Source organism: Tympanuchus pallidicinctus, unplaced genomic scaffold, assembly GCF_026119805.1.
Source record: "Tympanuchus pallidicinctus isolate F22 unplaced genomic scaffold, pur_lepc_1.0 scaffold22, whole genome shotgun sequence".
In the NCBI taxonomy this organism is placed as follows: Eukaryota; Metazoa; Chordata; class Aves; order Galliformes; family Phasianidae; genus Tympanuchus; species Tympanuchus pallidicinctus.
Genome location: NW_026294739.1, coordinates 18,375,482 through 18,395,259, shown reverse-complemented (window position 1 = coordinate 18,395,259; position 19,778 = coordinate 18,375,482). Strand labels below are relative to the sequence as shown.

Sequence of the window (19,778 nt, the reverse complement as noted above, 5' to 3'; positions counted from 1 at the left end):
GCATTTCAAGCAACTCATACCTTCTCAAAATACACTTTTTGCTAAAATTTTCCATGATCCACTTGGCTTCAAAGTCAGCTTTTTCTGCGAAATCTTTCTATGGAATTAGTTCTGCCATTTTTGAACTGAGTCGAGGAGCCTCCATATGTTCTATTCTAAATTCTGGACTTGCATAATTCCAAAAAATGACTAAAGATAGAAGTCTCAGACCTGACAGGTTTTATAATTCTCATTAGAGGAAGCAAATAGTCTTATTTTGGAGAAAATTAATTAAGTGTTTAAAAATAATGGCATCCAAAGCAATTTTATGAACACGCACAGACTGAAGATATTATTTCAGGCCAAAATGGTTTTAAATACTGTTATATAAGAAGACGTGCTCTTAACTGTTTAAAGTCGTTACACTTGAGGGAAGCCTTATTTATCTAGTCCCATCCATTAATAAGGGTTCATTAAAATAATACAAAGCATGAGAAAAAAATCCAATTATAAAAAAACCAAACAGTCAATTCAATAGAGCATGAACTGCACAACCATCTGTTGAACAGTCCCATTTGCAAAGGATTCAACATTCATCTTAGTCGCAGGAAACAGAGGAACCGACAACACAAAAGCCCAGGAGGAAGCGACAAATAATAATGAGTACAAGTAAAATAAATGGGAATCAGAGTTGATCCTAATGCTCATGGAGGCTGAGGATGGCCTGTCTTGGGAGCAGAAGAGTGGACCCCTAGTGGATGCTGACAAGGATGAGGGAAGCAACCCAGACCAGCACGATGCAGGGTACTGAGCGCAGCTCCCCGGCACGAGGCCTCGCTGCACAAACATCCGCTCTGCAGTTTGATTTAAGGTAGAAATACTTCCCTAATAGCATACCCAGGGAAAGGCCTTCTGCATTCACTAAGTGTATCTTAATTGCATTCTGTTTTTGCTGACGTTTGGTGCTGTTCAAAGCACTTAGATAAGATTTTTGGAGGTATTGTGTGACTTGAAAACTACCGGTATCGGCAAGCACTCAGCTGCCTTCCAGTCAGTTCCCAACACACCCACACAGCAGTTGCTCCTCACTGCACTACAGCCAAATCCCACACACAACCAGGACTTGGGGTATCCTACACAGAGCCGGAGACCAAGCGAGGCAGGTGCAGGAGGAGCACGTTAGTGCTGATTAGCAGAGACCAATAAAGGGAGTGGTGGCGGGCACCTGTGGGCTTTGGGAGGTCTGGGCACCTGTGGCAGGAGCAGCTTTTCTTGCTGGAGATTGGGAGCAAACGTTTGCATCTTGTGAAGGGGTGAGTAGGCATTTCTTTTTTTCTTTTAAACCATACCAGGAAGAATCTGTCACTGGTTTATTCCCTTTTATGTAATCTAGAGGTACAGCAGCTGAAAAGTGAGATGTGAGTTATTTGAGTGGTTCAAAATTGTGGCTTTGAGCGTGTGCTTTGGCTTTGAGGAAGGCTGCTTTGAGGTGGGTCTGTGCTCTGTGATAGGAGGCAGGCATTGGAAACGCAGCAGCCTGTGGCAGAGCAGGTCAGCCAGTGAGGAAGTGGTGGTTTTCTCCTGCTTTTAGTTAATGTTTCTGTAACACAAAATGATTTTAGTAGTCTTGATAGTGATGTTAGGAAAAATAAAGCATGGTGATGCACAATTAAGGTAAAAAGGTTTGTAGCTTTAATGAGAGGATTTTGCTCTTTTTCTTGACCTTAACATAATGCTTTTTTCTTTCGGGCAGTCAGTGATTCAAAATGATTCATTTTTCTCCATTTGACAAAAGAGAAAATATTTTCGTTTATATTTGTTGAGGAGCCTAAGGGAGGAAGCCTGGTCCTCTTCCCATGGCAATGTGGGCATTTCAAGAAAGAAATGTGCTTGGGAGGCCCTGAAGAAGCACGTGTCATTTGTTTTAATTTTCTTGTGGACCTTCTAGTATTACTAGGCTGGCTTCCAATTTGGCATTTATATAGCAGTCAAATGTTGGGATAACATTTACTTTAAGAAAAAAACAAAAAACAAAAAACAAAAACAACCACCAGCCAAAGTAATTTAATGGACCAACTTCATCTTGATTAAGCCTATTTAAAGATACACACCTTTCCAGTCTGAGGAACGTAGCATTTTAGCTCCATTCTGACTATAAGGAAGTCTCAACCAAGAGAGTGGAAGGGTGCCAATAGAAGCACTATTATTTGGCAGGCAGGAGGTAACCTTACAGTAAACAGCTGTCAACTTCACAGTCTAGCTGAATTTTAATGGTTCAAAGACTAAAGAGAGATATGATTTTGCCTGGGGTCTTGGCTGTATTACTCAGGGCTGTGTTTAAGCCATCACATTAGAGTCATGTGTCTTGTATGTATGAATTCCTCAAAGGTGCCATTAAAATGTCAGTTCTTAACTTAGCTAGAACTATAAACCACTCCAATACAGTTTAAATCTCTGATCTCGTATAAGGCAATCAAAATAGAATAAAAAGAATATTGTGTAGTTGGAGGCACTGTCATTTCTAACCATATGCAGGTTCATGCCATTAATCCCCATCGTTTCATGTTGGCCTTATTCCGCATGTAGCGGAGAGTTAGATTTAGCATAGGTAAAGTAACAGTATTTTTTATTTGGAAACGTAGAGAATTAGTTCCTTAAACTTAACTGCAGTGTGTAAATGGCAGTTTATTTCCTTCTTGAGTGTCCATCAAAATATGGATGGCTACTTACTAAAGCTCTACTGCAACCATTTCCTCTCTTTTTGGAGAAATACAGGGATTAGTAGCGGACTTGGGATATTGATAGAGAGTAGAAATCAGAGAGGACCATATCTTTGAAATCAGGCTGCTGGCCTGTGAACCATACTGCATAAAAATAAAATAAAAATCTCCACCACTTGAAGGGGTCTGAAGCAGCAATTTTACAACCATTTCTTATGCATGAAAAAAGAACATTGAAATTCGTAGTGCAATTCTACACCAATGCAAGTACCTTCAGTTTCTGCTGTGGATTATGCACATGAACTTACCTTCCTGTCAGTGACAGTAGACAATTAAAGCAGTAATTTAATTGGTGATTCTGGAGCAAAGAGTGCTGGGATGAATATTGATAACCTTAATGAAGGAACAAGCTGTGATAATAGATCCTAGTGCTGAAATGCAGTATGATGAACTAGGGTTATGATTTGCGGGAAGTTAGAGATGGGAATCTAGAAGTCAGTAAAAACTATAAATTATAAGTGACTAGCTATGTGTAGTTTCAGAACCCAGCATATTTGCCTGCACCTGGTCTGCCTCATGAATCTACACGTGCAGGATATTGGAATTTCTGTTACAGCTACGAGTAAGGCTATGCATTTTCTAACAGTGCAGCTGTATACCAAAGCACTGTGTATCCTGAAAGTCAGGAAGGCAGGGGCAGATGCACTCTGCTGTACTTACGTTTTAAGCAGTAATCTTTATATTATTCTGTTACTCCTACTCCACAGGAGTCAGAAATCCTGTAGCACTCTCAAAAAATTATACTGCGGAGTAGATGAGTGTATCTTTAAAATGGACGTTTGCTGGAAGATAAAGTTGAACCCTGCAAAGGAGATAAAATGCAGATTTATTGAAGCAAACAACAACAAAAAGCTGTATATTGGATTTCAAGTCCTTTTTATATTGTAGGGTCTATAAAATCAGGTTCCTTGCCCTTTATATTGCAAGTCAAGCAGGAACAACCATTGAAAGTTTTTTTTTGATCACTCATATTTTATGTAATCAAACACATACTGAATTCCAGAGTGATTTGTAGAGTAATATCATGTTTCTTCACTAAAAACAGAGAGATAAAATTGCTCCTAATGCTTTATCAATAAGATTTCTTATGATATTCATGGAAGTTCATTTTCTTGATACTTCACCAAAGGCACAGAGGCACTTCGAGTGCATTATTCCAGAGTACCTATTTCCAAAGACTTATGCCCCTTCACTTAAGGTAAGATTTATCACCCTTGGAAAAATGCAGGTAAAACAGGTTTTATGCTGAGAAAATAGGCAAAGCAGAAAGACTGGTTAGAGGTGCGTGTGGAAGGAGCGCAGAACAATTAATTCATTTACACCTACTCCTCAGTCCCACTGCAGAAAGGAGAAGCTATTTATGATTGTGTTCTCATATATAAAAGTATAGTACTGCTGCTTTCAAGAAATTACTTATATTTCACATGTCCTCATTCCTTTCCCAACTGGATCCAAATTTCCCACTGTGCTGTCCTGTATGGAGTCATGTTGAGCCTCAGTGCTGTGTGGACTCAGTTGTGTTAAGCTGGATGTAATAAATGGAGTCAATGCATAATGTTGAACTGTCAAGCAGTAGATGGGAGTTCAAATATTGAGAGCTTAGCTTACTTATTGCCATGACAATCACTATTGAAAATATTTTTAGCTTATACTAAATGTACAGAAAGAGGAGAAGGAAAAGGCGTTTGAGATGTGAAGCACAAAGATGTTAATTTAAAAAAACAGTGCCTATCCCTTCAGTGAATGGAATATTTAAAAGGGAACCCTTGGTTTGACAGTCCAGGATAATTAAATTTGGTATTAACTGTCTTCTCAGGGATAGAAAAAAGGCAAATTCAGCTAGGCAAGCGCTGCAATTTGGTCATACCTTGTTCTTCTGCTTGTGGCCTGCACATCATGCAGTATCTCTGCTGAATGAATCTCTTGGCACCTTGCTGCCTCCTCCTGACTCAAAAATGCAGAACTCAGTGGTAGCTATTTAATCTCATAGCAGTGCTCTGGGTTTTAATTAATAGTGCTTTACAAAGAAGTCTAACAGTATCTGTCAATATGTTTGCTGCTAGGCATTGCACTTTCTCACCCAGTTTATAAGAGGAAGGTGACATTTGCCTTTGCCCCCAAAGCACTGTATAATAATTTATTTCAAAAAACCAGTTCCTACTTTCCTTGTAACAATGTCCACGAAAGGCGCTTCCAAAGAGGCATGATAAAAGAGGGTTTTTTTATTAGGGATGTCACGAGGATAGTGAATAAGCACCGATGATTACTATTTCAAATGTCTAATGACCTTTTCACTAAAGCAATTGGACAGTGAACCTCTATATGCTCTATTGCTTGTCTTAAGATTTGCGGTCTTTGTGCCTACGGATACGCAAACTAGTTGATTTTATGATAGAGTAATATACCTCAAGACTTTGCATTAAAGTTAATATTTTTTAACCAGATGTTGGAGTGTGAACTTTAAGAAGTAAATGGTTCAAGTTTGTATATCACAGGCTGTGGCCAGAATTTACATTGTAGAGCGTTTCTATATTGTCTGGCACAAAAACAAAACAATTGATGTATGCCAGCACAAATGGTGACGAAGGCACTGATGACAGAAGCAGATCAACAGGAACATTTGCACCAAGGCAACTCCCTGTTCTTGTATGGAGGTGTGCAAAGCAGTGACAGGTGCAGCATCTGTTGAATTGCTTGTAGTGTGGCAGCCAGGAACATACTTCAGTTTGCTCAACAACAAAGTGGTTTTTATTCTTTTTTTTTTTTTTTTTTTAAGTAACATTCAAAAGATCAAAAAGAAACACCTTCATTACCTTTCAAGCTACAATGCTGAAATGTTTGATTATAAAATGACCAGTGGAACATTTGTGTCTTATCTTTAGGGGCAACCAGGAGAATTTGATGTTGAGACAAAACCAAACATACTGAGGGCTTTTGCACTTCAATTTTGGGGAAAGTGACAGTGCCTGTTGTTTGCGTTATGAATAAATCAGTCAGTTGATGAGGAAGCACCAGTCCTTGCTAAAAAATATCAGAGCACTTTTTTATACAGAAGTATCAGAATTATTTAGATGGCTCTGAGTAGATAGCTCTTTGCGTTTGGGCCTGGGGTAATGGGGAAAACATACAGGTGGAGTCCTGGTTGAAAAGAGCATTTTTAAGAGCTACTTACACTAATTACAGGGTGTTTAGGCTAAACAGCTTGACCACTGTGTGTGGCAGAATTTTTTAGAATCACATGAGGTTAGTATGAGGCTCCTTTCCTGCTAGTACTGTATTCATGCTGGATTACATGGCAGCGCTGTAATGCTTCTCATTAAAGAAGACTTTGACTGTCATAGCCCAGTGCTTAGTAAGAGTGGAAAAAGACACAAAGGATTTCTTACCTGCTTATTTTCACTGTAGCTTTGGTTCTTGAATCACACGGTGCAAAGCCTCCAAAAACTGCACCTGAAAAATTTTCTGGTAAATGCAGAACTGTGGTATTTCCTATTTAAAATCCAAAAACCAACGGGAACAATTTTCAGGTATTTACATTGAAGCTGTGAAGGCAAATGATGTCTTGGCTGAATGGTTCCCCCTCCGTCCTCTGTTTGAGAAATATCTATAAAGACTGAATAAGGTGGTGATTTCTGGACAAAAGAATGAGTTGAGTTAATAATGTGAGCACTGAGGTAAAGAGTAGTTTACAGACACAGCTGGTGTGAAAGCCCCGTTGTTTCTTTAACGAAGGTATTGACTGAAGCTGGACTGCTATAAATCTTCTTGGAAGAAATCTGTATGTATACAAGCTTGAAAATTAAGTCTGCCCTGTTGTGACTCAGACAGAAAAAGACTTGACTCTCAGAACTTCGCTGGTCTGTAAAATAACTAAAAGATTTGCCAGGGAGGAGAAAGACAATGGGATCTGGTACACATTTTTTAAAAGAAAATTGAACTTATACTTCCACTTTATTGAGACATTAATCCTAGAAAATTGGCTCCTACACATAACCTGAAACCTATATCACATCCTTCTACTTGTTCTCTGATATTCACCAATTGAAGGCATATCACAGAAAATAAATCCGTTTTCTTGTCCAAAATATGAACAATTTCAAGAGAAAACACTGAGCTGAAGAGAAAGCCAAGGGAAAAAAGCCACGTAACTGCAACAGATAAATGAAATTACTGCCTCTAACTAATAAACTGGAAACCTGAGTACTGAGTTTGACAATAATATAAGAACTATAATTTGGCTCACAAACCTCACAAGAAGTAGTAAAAATGGTTATATGTTTTCTTGATGAGAAGCTGGGCTTGTTGTTGACCTCATCATTCTACAGTGTTTCTTCTCTGGATATTCAGAGCACACAGCACTGCCACTGAAATCTTTTGTTCCAAGTGCTGAAGTGTTACACACAGTCATCTTCTTGTACAATTGAAGTTGTGCAGAAAGCAAAGCCTAGATCCCAAACGTTCAGCCATAAAGGCTCTTGGGGAAACATTCAGACAATAAAATGTACAGTGCAAATACTGGATGCAGCAGTGAAAAGTGATCGGCCATCCTTTTGCAAATACTCCACAGGCTGTTTGTAAGTGGTGATTATGTACTGCCTGTCATTTAGGTCATATCTTACTAACCAGTATAGCCAGCAGACAGTGCTGTTGGACTAGCAGGCTCCTTTGAATGGCCACATGGCTGGAAATAGAAGTCTTGGAGAGGGTGCTAATTGCAATTGAAATCTTTATAGAAAGTATGCTGTTATGAATGCAAGCTTTGTCGTAAAACCAGATGCAAAGGACACACATTGACAAGCCAGGCATCTCGGTAATTGAACACTAGGGCTGCACATTAGAGGTTTGGGTGCTTCAGGCAGAGTTTTACCCTGCAGATTTTAAGGATGTTGCCAGTTAGCAGTGCTGTGCGGTTGTACAATGGGCTTGGTCAGGCTGGCAGGAATGTCAGCTGCAGGATGAGACTGTGGCAATGCTGGAAACAAAGATGGCTCTCTTACTTCATTACAGTGATTAGGTAATTTTGGTTGGCACGTGGTTTACCTTCCATCTACCCGCTTGCTCGTGATCTTGACCTAAATATCAACTCCCTTTCTGTTGTCTATGACTGTTAATCTCCTTCATAGCTTTATGTAGGCAAAGGATGGATTTATTCCCTGGTGATTTAATGTTGAATTCTTCAAGTTATTTGGACAACTACACGTGAGAGAGGCAATTAAAAATGTTTAATTCTGGCACCTAGCTTTTCAAGCTATTTGATATTGGACGAATTTCTTTCTTTTTGTATAATTTGTCTGTCTTTCCATTGGTGAAACCTGCTTTAACTATTAGTTGAGGTCACTTAATCATCATCAAAGCTTAGGTGGATTTACTTAATTTGCATGCTGTGAAATGCTGCAAGGTTTTAGGACCAGATCTTCAGCCGATAGACATCTGGGATATTTCTGTCTATTTCAAAGAAGTTTTGTCAGTTTATATTAGCAGAAGATGTCATCTTTAATTTTTTCATAATGGCATATGTGATATGAATCCAGAGGTCCATAAATGACATCCACTGGGGGAGTGAAAATATTAAAAGGAAAAAAAAAATCAGGCCTTCCTATATATATATCTCTTTATGCAGAAGTATTCCACTAAACATTTCTCTAAATGTGCATAGAAAAATCGAGCAGTACATAGAATCTATAGTGGAAAGACAGTTGTGTATTTTCATACAGAATTGATGACTAGTTATAGGAGGCAGAATTACCAACTCTAGAGAACACAGATGTTAACTGGCGTAATGCCCTCTTGATGCAAATAAATACATTAGATGCTATAAAAGATTTTAAAACAGGAGAGCTCATCTTGGCAGGAGATATATTTGCTGGATTTGTGCTATTCATTTTGTTTTATAGAATTGCTCTGGAATTGGAATAGACTATTTGAGGAGCTTCAAAATGCACCAGTAGAATGAGGGTTTAAATTCACTTTATTTCTGATGGTTTTTAAAGGGGAAAAAAAAGCCCAATCTGTGCATAGACACTTCACCCCTCTTAGCACCCACAGGGTCTGAGCTTACATGTCTGGTGAGCTCAGGAACGGCATGATCACAAAGTGAGGAAAGGCTGGACAACTGTTCAAACAGCCAGGGCTCTTGGTATGTCTGAGGCACCACTGAGGGGCACTTTCCCTTTCCATTCAAAAGCTGTGATATTTGCATTCTTCTTCTGTCATTAATATTCTTTATGATCCTACTCTTGCCAGTGTTAGCCCTGCCGATCTTTCACCACCTGCCACTTTCTTCAAACACTTCCTTTTATTCCCACATGATTGTCTGAATCTCTTCCAAGTAAAACCTGAGGGAATACAATGTGACCTGTCTCCTCCTTTTCCCCTACTGCTCTCCATTCCTGTTGCCTGTCAGAAAAATATGGGAGTTTTGTATGCACAACTTTATAACAACCAGAGGGACAGAGGCATCTGTTTATGACAGCAACACTCAAAAACATGGTCAAAGGTAGTGACATAGCCTGGGAAGCATGGCTGGGGTATTTTAAGGCAGTGCTATCCCCTGCTGTTTGTACTGTTTTTGTATTGCTTCCTTAATGAAAAGGCTGTGTAAGGACCCACACATCAGCCCCTCAATTCGGCAGTGGGGTGTTTGTCCAAGCCTGCCTAGAGAGGACTGAAGAGCTCTGGAGGAACTGGGCGCTGGTCTGCTTCATTGCAGCTTTCCTGTCTAAAAGTCTTGCTGTTTCTTTGCAACATTCATTACTAGAGTAGAATGAAGGGCAGAGGGGAAGCATGTGCTTGAGTTTTTTCTCCTAGCTGGTTGTCACATTCCATAGCTGCTGCTTTAGTACCTTGCAGTCATTTATTTGTTCCCAAAACATGTCCTTTAACTTCCTGTTCTCATTTTTCAAGCATTTTGGAGCATTTTGCCTCCTCCCTTTGTCCCTTCTGATTTTCTGATGTCAAGATAGCTTTTTTGTGTTCCATGTTGTTGTTTTATGAAGCCTTTATCTCATACTCATCTCTCTCTCCTCTACATGTTACTGTGAGCTCCCTTTACCAGTGTCTGCATTTCTGCATTGTATCAATCTCTCAATCTGACAGATGCAGCCACTAAAATAACCTGTGCATGATGCATGCAACCCAAAAATAAACATTTATTTCAGCATTAGGTGCGTCATACCTGCAAATACCTCTTTTATCTAGACACGTCTATTTTAATGCTGACTGTACGAATACCAGTATCTCAGCATACTCTACAATACTATCTGCCACTTGCTCTTGTATTATGCATAATTTAAACATTGTAGTAACATAGGGTTATATTAATGTTGCTGTGTTCATACGTAGCTCCGAAATTTGACAAGTATACCAGTGTGCTATAAGGATCACACAATGTTACAGAGGTTTCAAGTGGAGCTCTAACACAGAATTCACAGAATGTAAATTCAAACAAGATGTCACAGTAATGGTTGTGTGATGAGTTCAGGTGATGCTATGTACTTGTTTTGAATCTTCTCAATAACTTAAATATCAAAGGCTAAGAATGACAGACTTGTACGATAAGAAATGAGAGTATAACCCTCTGGCATGCTCCCTATTTTCTTTTTCAGCTCTCCTTAGTCTGGAGGAAACTTACTTCAGTGTTAAGTGACTTAATCTATAATTTAACGAACTGCTCGAGTGTATCTGTGGACCATTATTGTTGTTAGGACACTGAAATGGCTGTACTTGGTCAGACTGGTTCTTGAAGCCATAGTAAGATCCTGCAGTAACGTGCCATGTGATGAGCATTATTTAATGGGTTAGGTTTATTTCTACAGCCTGAGATGACTTGCACCTCTGTTTACACGTTCTAGGACATATTTGGATATTTTCATTGATTTCAGGTTGTTCATACCGTAATTATTCCATATTAACACTTTAAGAGAATCATGCTAAATAGGGACTGCTTTTGAAATGTGTGTAAAGCAAAGCTTAATTAACACCAGCTTTCTGGTAGTTTCCTGTGCCACAGAATTTGGGCTGAGTTACTGTGGGAGAATGCAGCTACTGATAACTAAAATATGGTAAATGATTTTAAAAAGCAACATTCGGTGTTGCGAATCATTAGTTTCTGTCACTGTGTGCCTTTGCTCTGGTATGTCACAAAGTTCCCGAAGGCATTGTTAAAGGCTGGGGATGTGGTGTCATGTAGTCCCTGAGGGCTAGCAGCAAGCTAAATTAAATCATTTTGAAGCAGCCTTCTGCCTTTCCAAGGCTTCTGGACTTGCATTCTAAGGCCACAGATGAAGTCTCAGAGCTTCACCAACAGCGGCCCCATCTTCAGTGGCAGCAGAGCACAGAGCCTTCTGAGAAGTTCCAACCTGGCTCTTCCCAGTACGGGTGGTTGGACTTTTCAGCAGTACATATGCAAAGCCACTCTCTGTCAATTCTGAAACAATTTGTGCTTGATTGCTGGTACTTCTTTCATCTTCAGGAGAAAACGGTCTTCATTACCCCATTTTGCAATCACAAAGCCATTTCTGGGTAAAGTGATTTTGGAGCAATTTTGGATATTAGTTCTAGTAATAATGACATAAATAAAGCACGAAGTATTTTATTGTTAAAGCACTGGCTAAGAATTGCTACCATCCTTAATGCAGAAAGAGCTGATTGGATGCAAAAAAATCCCTTTATATCCTGAGGCAGTAGGGGATAGGATGTTAGCCTTGCACTTCCCAATGCTCTTTTAGTGGGTATAAGTCTAAAGAAATACCTCAGCAACTCAGTGCCAGCTAAGCAGTCTATAAGGTTGGATCATCTCAGAGCCTCTGATCTTATTAAAAAGAAGCTGTATATATTGAACAGATTTTTCAGACTTCAGCATGAAAAGTGTGAATATTAAGGTGCTCCATCGTGAATTACAGTAGGCTGTGCTGTTCCTGTTCTAAATGTCTTTAACTGTGGTCCAGAATCCTCTGTAGCCGTTCACACTGCACCTTCAATCTGTTGTGGGCTTTGTGGCTAACTTAGTGTCAAAAAAAGCAAAGCATCCTGTCTTGGTGTAATGTTGAATTATGGTGTGCCTTACCTGCCCAGGGTGCGGTGTTTTAGTACCACTGTTGAATGGGTATTTCTTGGGGAACTGATCTGTTTGCTGTTAATGAAAGCTATTTGAATAAAACAGAGCATTCTGTGATGAAGCATGAGAAAGTACACATTAAAAAATAATAATAAAAGAACAGCAGAGTAATTTGCCTTATTGTTTTATCCAATCAATTTTCTTTATGAATTTTGCACTTGAAATTGAGCCTTCTCCCGAAAGGCAAAATACAAAGATCATGCATACAAGAATCATTAGTGAACTGTGCTGGAGCATCTTTTTTGTGAGTCTGTATTTTATACATCTGTTATATTAATTATTGAATCCTGGAATCACCTACTCCTGATCATCACACTTTTCAAAGCACAGTAAAAGATATAAAAGCTAGATTTCCAGCTTGTGTTATTTGATGATGTGCCCACATTTACCTGCTCTTACTGTCAAGGTGCAGTCATTTATGTGATGGCATTCAGCTTGTATTTCTGATTTTTGTATTAACTAACTGAAGCATAGGATCTATGCAGGGCATTGAGCACCATGTTTTCAGGTGGCAGAGGATTACATGGTGGGGGTATATTGCAGGACTCATACCAACACACTTTGCAGAATCAGACAGTCTCTCTGAAAATATCCAGTGTTCACAATGGTTTCAAGATCTCAAAAACTGGAGTTTAGTCTGATTTTAACAACTGTTTTTTCTGGAGGTTGCAGCCTGCTTTCTAGAGGGAGAAGAATCTGGTTTTACTTAAAATAGCAAGAAATTTGTTCTTCTCCTGCTGCTTTTGATAGGGTGCTTGACTACTCTATAACCCTTGTGGGGAAAATATTTTGCTTAAGTTCTATTTTTATCTCCTGTTTGTTTATTTTTAATTACTACTCTCGTGCCCTGGGATTTGCCATTGATCTTCATCTGCCTACACAATTATCTTCAGCTTGCTGAAGGGTTTATTTTTTAAGTTATATGTGCTCTTTTAACACTTCGTGCATTTCTGTGTAACTACTTGTAACAAGAGGATTCCACTTGGCGGAAAGGTGGCTTAATATAACTGAAGTTTCGAGGGTATATTAACAAAAAGAAGATGTTGTCTGAATAGTACTGATGTCTTAAGGTGATTGTCTTCATAACAAGATCTTGGGGGAATGTGCACCATGAAATGAGGTGTTCCTGCCCCAAGGTTACCTAGGGAACACTGTAACATAAAATGTGGGAGTTTAATGTCTTTAAGAGCATTTTAAATGCACTGAAGTTCTTTGCAAAGCAACTCCCACTAGCTTGAGAAATATCTCCTGAATTTATGAAAAATTTATCTAACTTTGCTGGAAGAGGCTGTTTTTACTTCTCACAGTACTGGAGGCTCTGCTCTCTATTTAGGCTTTGCAGGATTGTTTAAATGTAAATTCTGTCGCTTTGTTTGAAGAGAATGGGATCTTTGAGTAGATAAGTGCTGATCAACTGCATTACTGTTGTTAACCTGAGGTTCTGCCCTAAAATTTATTTTCCTTCGTCTCTCTAGAAATTGCTTTTCCTGTATAAGCAAATGTTTAAAAAAACAAAACAAAACAAAAAAAAAACCCAAACATTTGCTGCCAATATTAACCGAAGCAGAGAAAGTCCAAAATTTCCATCAGCTATGAGTGTTTCAATATCTGCTAAAGGTTTCTGATATATTCTATCCTAACTCTTAAATCTGTATTGTAAAAATTAAGCTGGTGTTGAAAGATACTTGCCAACTAAGGGATGAAATGAGAGCTGTGGCCTCTGCTTTTGGAATCAGAAAGGAAGAGTCCCACACCCAGGTGATCTCCTTAATTCCCACTGAAATTCTTGTTCTGTCCATGTCTGTCTGCCTTCTTGCCAGAATGAACTTCTTGCTGGGAATGTCAGTGGTAGGGAATTTTTGTGGCAGTAAACAGTAGCTTTTGGTTTGGGATAAGTCTGAAAGATCCTATGATTATCTCACACATTTGCTTTCCAAAATTATGGGCTGAGCAGTTTCTAAAGAGAAGTCTGAAGAAGGTTGATCCTTGAAAAAACAAAAGAGAACTGTAATTACAAGTAGCAGAGAAAATCTATGGAATGGAGATGATTTGCCACTAAATTCAAAGGGGCAGCCTATATAAATCAGCCTCAGTGGAGCCCACTTACACAGTATGGGGATTCAGCCCTACCAGTTGTTTGGTTTTTGTTTTTCTTCAAGCAAGTTTTGTAGAACCCATTTTACGTCAATTGCTTTCATTTTTATTCAGTTTGATTTGACTAATTATTATTGTTCCTTCTGTTAGAATGGGCCAAACGGCTCCTGTCAGAGCCTTCTGCTCGAATGACTCACTTGAGAGAGAATGATGTGTAGTGACAAATCTTCCAGTTTATCACTGAGGACCAAGGAAATTTGTTGTCCTGAGTGCTATTCACACATGCCTGAAGCTCAAGTAGCTGCCAGGCTGTGCCTGGACTTGGTTCTCCTTCCTCACTCTGTTCTGCACTGCCAGAAAGCTACAGTCTCACTGTGGACTGTAAAAGGTCAGCAAGCTGTGCAATTAATCTGAGCTACGTGCATATCTCAGAATATGCCACACTGCATCATTTCAGCTATTGTGCAGACTGCTACCATAGTTCAGGTTTACTTTGGAAGTTTCTGGAGACCTTAAGAACCTTCAATTTCATGAGGAAATTTGAAACGATTACAACCTCACCAGAAAATTCATTTTCTCTCATGCTCTGCAGTTCTTGGATTTCCCTCTGTTCCCTATGGGGAACAGATTCATTAGACTTGGGGCTAAGATTCATTAGAATGAGCACATGCATCTTTCTTGAACCATACCACATCTGAATTGCTGCAGTGGTGGTTGTTGAAGTGCGTGCAGAGAGTTTGTAGAGAAATGTGTAAAGAAAATCCAACTTGCATGCAACTTCCTCAGCTTTTAATACTAAACCAGGAAAAAAATAGTTGTCATTTTAACTGGCTCTACTAATCCCCTTCTATACATTTGGGCTGAGAGGGTTTGTGCCCCATGCATGTACTACCTCAGCCTGCTGGAGGAGACGTGCAGCACCCGGCAAGCTGTTCATTCTAGCAGAGCATGAGCCTCCATGCCTGAGGGGTTGTTTGTAGGCACCCCAACAGGTGATGCAGTACTGGAAGGGGTGATGAGGTGACTGAGGTTTGCTCAGGCTGAGCCTCTGACTGTGCTGGTAGCTGAAGGATGGCTTCAGACCTGCGGCTGTTGACATCTGCACTGAACAGTGCAGCGGTGAGCTAAAATCCCACACCAGCTTTTCCAAATAATGATGTTTGCTTGAATTTTCTCTCTCTGTTTTTTTTCTCTCTTCTTGGCTCCTGCTTTGGAAGATAAATATTAGAGACAAACTGAAATTTCCCTTTCAGTTAGACCCGGCTCACAGGTGGGGGAAAAAAACGAAGATGGAGAATCCACTGCTACAAGGTGACTGCTACAGTCCTGTTACAGCTGACTTTGCGTTTGCAAAGACACTGTGAAGCAGGTTTCATGCTGCTGCCACCACTGTGATATATAACATGCTCAGGCTTTGCATGTGGGGAACTTGGGCTGTGGAAAGGGACGGATGGCATGGGGCAGGCGCTGGAACGGGCAGCTGTAGCATGCTGCCTGTGGTAGCAGGGCTGTTTCCCATTTATTACAAGATGCATGGAGGACAAGGTCTGAATTGCTCTCCTCGGGCCCCATGCTGTGTTAATGCTAGTGAACAGCTGAACTCATCTGTTGCTGCTGTAATTCCTTCTTCAGCAGAATTTCCCAATTCGTTCACTATGCTATGTATGTACTTATATTACTGTTTTAAAGTTATCCTTCCCTCCATCAAATCCTCTAATTAAAATGAATAGAGAAGGTTTGTTTTTCCCCTCTTTGTGAGGCAGAGTGCACTTTCCGTTCTCCCAAAACACAAATCCTCAGGCTCCAGCAGTTAAACTGCAATTCATAGTGCTAACATTTGGATTTGGAAGCGTTTCACAGTCGCAGATGGGGCTCCACAAGGTGCAAAGCAGTGAAGAATGCTGTAAATTGTTGAGTCAGGTTAAATTAAAAAAAGTTAAAAGGGGAAGAAAAAAACCTCTTAGATAAGCAAGGGAAGATGCTCTAGAAGAAGAACAGCTGATATCTGACTGTATTCCTACATTTTCCCAAAGCAAGCAGGGCCAAGTCCAGTCTCCAAGAAACGTTCTTGTGGAGCTCTGGAGAAAATGATGTAAGGGTGGCATGTTCTGGAGGCATCTCCAGCCTGTGAGAGCAGCCTGTCAGGGGCTGGAGGCCTGTCCCACCAAAGCTCCTTCGTGCCTGTACAGTGCTGTCGAGACAGGCAGATGCTGGCTTGGCTCCCAGCTGCTGAGGTGGGAATGGGGAGAGGGGAGGATGCTTCAGGGACTGTGAGCTTTGCCAGGCTTTGTGGGGCCATGGCTGGTGCAATGGAGATGGCTGCCTAAGGATAATGCCTTGCACCTTCTTCCTTCCTAGAGCTTTGGGTGCTCTCTGATGTGGTGGCTGGGTAGAGAGGTCCATGAGCAAGGTTAATTTCCATTTCCATCTACAGTAATTACAGAATACAGAATGGTTGAGTTTGGAAGGGACCTCTACCGTTTTGCAATTCTGTAACTGCTTTGTATTGGTTGTCGTTCATAGCTCATCTTAATATTGTACTAATTCCATTTTACACCAGCTGTATGCTTGTATTATCTTAAGGCATCTCAAGCTTTTAATTTACAGCAAAATCCTTGAAATTCACTCTTAAGATTAGGACTGGTGATAATTTTTTGTGGTTTGAGGAAAAAGAGAAGGGTCTGGAATGATCTCAGTGGGGTTGAGAGATTTTTCTCACACCGTGGTGCTCAAACGTGGTGCACAGCACAGACCATGGTGGAAAGTGCCACTTTATTCAAATTGTGAGTTCAGAAATAATGAAATTAATTGTAATCAAGCAATATTATAAGCAAAAGAAGGAACAATGGGCTGCTACAAAGACCTAAGTCTTCTCTCAAGCTAGGACAACTTGTTAGAGTTTAGTTTGACGCCTGTAGCAGTGAACAAATATTTTTCTCCTCCTCTTCTTTTACTCTTGCATCTTTTTCCTGCATATTTGTACACTGTACAATAGTTGTGCTTTGCCTCAACTCTGGGCACAGTGCATGGTATCCCTCAATGGGAGCTGTGCTGTAATGCTGTTGTGGGTGCTGTGGCTGCTGAAGGAGCCCATTCAACCCTTGGCTCCAGCATCCATCTTGTGAGTCAGCTTGTTGTGTAGCCTCGTGGAGACTGGGAAGACCAGGCATGTAAATTGGAAATGAATGGACTGAGCTGTTGCAGAGGTGTGAGCCTGGGATAAGATAGTGATCACTGAGACTCCTGATTTGGGGGGGGGGGTGGTGAGGGAAGAAAACAAAGAAAAAACACTTTATTTTTCAGTGTAGGGGGTCAGGGAAGCATTGTAAACTTATGGTCTACAGAGATTCAGACTGCAGATGAGGCAAGAATTATATGGAGCAGAAGAGAGTTTAAGTTGGAAAAATGTGATTGAGTTAAGAAGAAGAAAAATTTAGGCTGCATCTCCTGAGAAAATAGACTAATTGTGAAATCCTCTACTACACTTAGATCTGGGACTCCTGGGAAATAACGAGAAAGACTGTTTCTTGGCATGTAGAAGCCCCTAGACAAAACACTACTACTTTAGGAATACTTTAGGCATAACTGCAATATAGTTCATCAGCAGCAACCCCATTCCTGCGCTGATGGGAAAGAACTAATTTATCATTAATAAGCTTTTGTGTATCTCTGTTTCCATATGCCTAGGACACTGAGATCGCTGATGAAGGTTTCTAGTTACAGAGGTGATTTTGCAAAGTGAGAATTTATCTAATAGGAACAGCCCTAGAACTAGTGGTTCACTTTGCACAGACTGCTCAGCAGCCAGCAGATAGTAATAGCTATTTGCCTCTACTCTCAGCTGAGGCTAGATTTGAACTACTAAATTAAAAGCAAAATAAATTTTCTTTCTTTAAACTATTTGATCCCTCTGGGAAGGATTTTCACATGCACTTGTATTCATCATTTAGAAGCTTTCCAGTTGCTTACGAATATCTATTTTTGAGATGTGATATTGAAAAAGTGGCTTGGTGTCTTTCATCATCCACAGTAGTCTGCTTTCAAAGCGAAAGACAGTATTCATTTGAAAATATTTGTTCACAGTATTGTTTGGCAAACTTCAAAAAGCATCTAAGGTTTAAAAAAAAAAAAACCCAAAAACTAATGGGCATGATGTGCAATTGGATATGATTTCACAACTCAAAATGTTTCAAACTCCCCTGCCAATCCTAAATATGCCACTGGTACACAGCTACTGCCATGTTTCTATCCATTTTTCTTGCAGTAAACAATGCAGCCCAGCTCTATGTTTGTTTATACCTTTCACCATAAGTAAAAATGGTTGGCTTTATGCATTTTGTTAGTTGAAACATTTAATGCCCTCTAAAGATCTGGGGGAGGACTGTTTCTTCAAGCTCACTGTGTTTGACATTGGCTCTTAGTCTGCTTTGAGCTAGAATTTTTCTTAATGCTCTTTATCTCAGTTTTCCATCAGTGACACTTCAAAGTTGTTGCATGAGCTCAGGCTGATCTTACTGAAGCTAAAGGAAATATTCCATTTTCTCCTCCATCTTCATTCCCCCACCCTTGCTCTCCAGGCTTATCTACACAGCTGGTGTCAGCTGCAGCTTTTATCTGCACCTATCCTTGAGTCAATTCAACTTATTAGGCCAAAAAGAGAGGAGAGGGTGGGAAAAAGAAAAGCAGCTTTACAAAAAGATGGATAATTTTCTGCTGAGTTGGTGACTGGAACTGAAAAGACTAGAAGATGGCAGAGCCAGTGGTGGGCAAGGACTGGGCTGAACAGGATGAGCCTGCAGGCCTGCAGGGATCAGGACCATTCTGAAGCACAGAGCCATTGCCTTGTCTGAGCTGCTCTCCTCCTGAGCTGAATGGACTTTTTTTTTTTTTTTTTTTACCTGACAGGGCTGCTGTGAAGATAAATTGATACATGTTCAGCTAATGACTGTGGAGACGGCGTTGCCCAAACAAAAGACTTGTTTTCTTTGTTTTTAATTACCAAATACACCTTTTCTCAGATTAAGGATTCTACTGCTGATTTTCGTATGTTTATCAATGCTTGAAAAATGGATGTGTATACCTTAAGGAAATGACTGAGGAAAAACAATTTTTATCAAGAATTGGCTTTTATAGAAATACTTTATTTCTATGCATGCATACAAGTGTACTATAGAAGGTATATTACTGAATTAACATGCAAATATGCACACATTCACATCAAATGAGCAAAATCATATTTAGTTAAAGGAGCTTTTTTTCTGCAGAATTCTTGCCAAGTGCGGGCAGGACAGGATATTTACTGTTTCTGCAGTCAAATAGAAGACAAGTATAAACTGGTTTTTATAACTTACTGTATTTTAGTGCACTGCCTGGTGTGTGTTGTCTAATTTATGTCTATTTCACACCATCACAGTTATGCCTGTAATATAATAAAAAACAAATGTTAAATTGTCCCAGTACTTATATTAAATATTTTCTTCTATTTAAGAGAAAGAAAAACAAAACTGTAACAATATATAAGGTGTATGAATGTTAAAAGTTTGATCTTTCTGGCTAGAGTTTATTAGTTTTTTTTGGCAGGAAAAGAACAGAAAGCATAGGGAAAGGAGGCTGAAATGGTGTACTGCATCCTTTCTAAAGCTGTTGATCAGTTGGAAGGAGTCAAACTGGTATAGTGGGCTGAAACACTTCTGTGCTCAAATGGCATCCACCTCGAGTGTATTGAATTTGGCAGTGTCCACTCAGCTGGATGGACCACCTCAGTTTTGAGCAAATGATGGAACTTTGGATCATGAAATACCATCAGCCTT

General features: G+C 39.8%; 1 protein-coding gene across 1 annotated transcript in view; it reads left to right on the top strand.

The window, feature by feature from the left end:
- Positions 1-1,224: 1,224 nt before the first annotated feature.
- Positions 1,225-19,778, top strand: part of NLGN1 (neuroligin 1) — a 394,877-nt gene continuing 376,323 nt past the window's right edge. The window contains exon 1 of the mRNA XM_052685910.1: positions 1,225-1,292. The gene's annotated coding sequence lies outside the window, so the exon portion shown is untranslated. The remainder of the gene's footprint in view (positions 1,293-19,778) is intronic.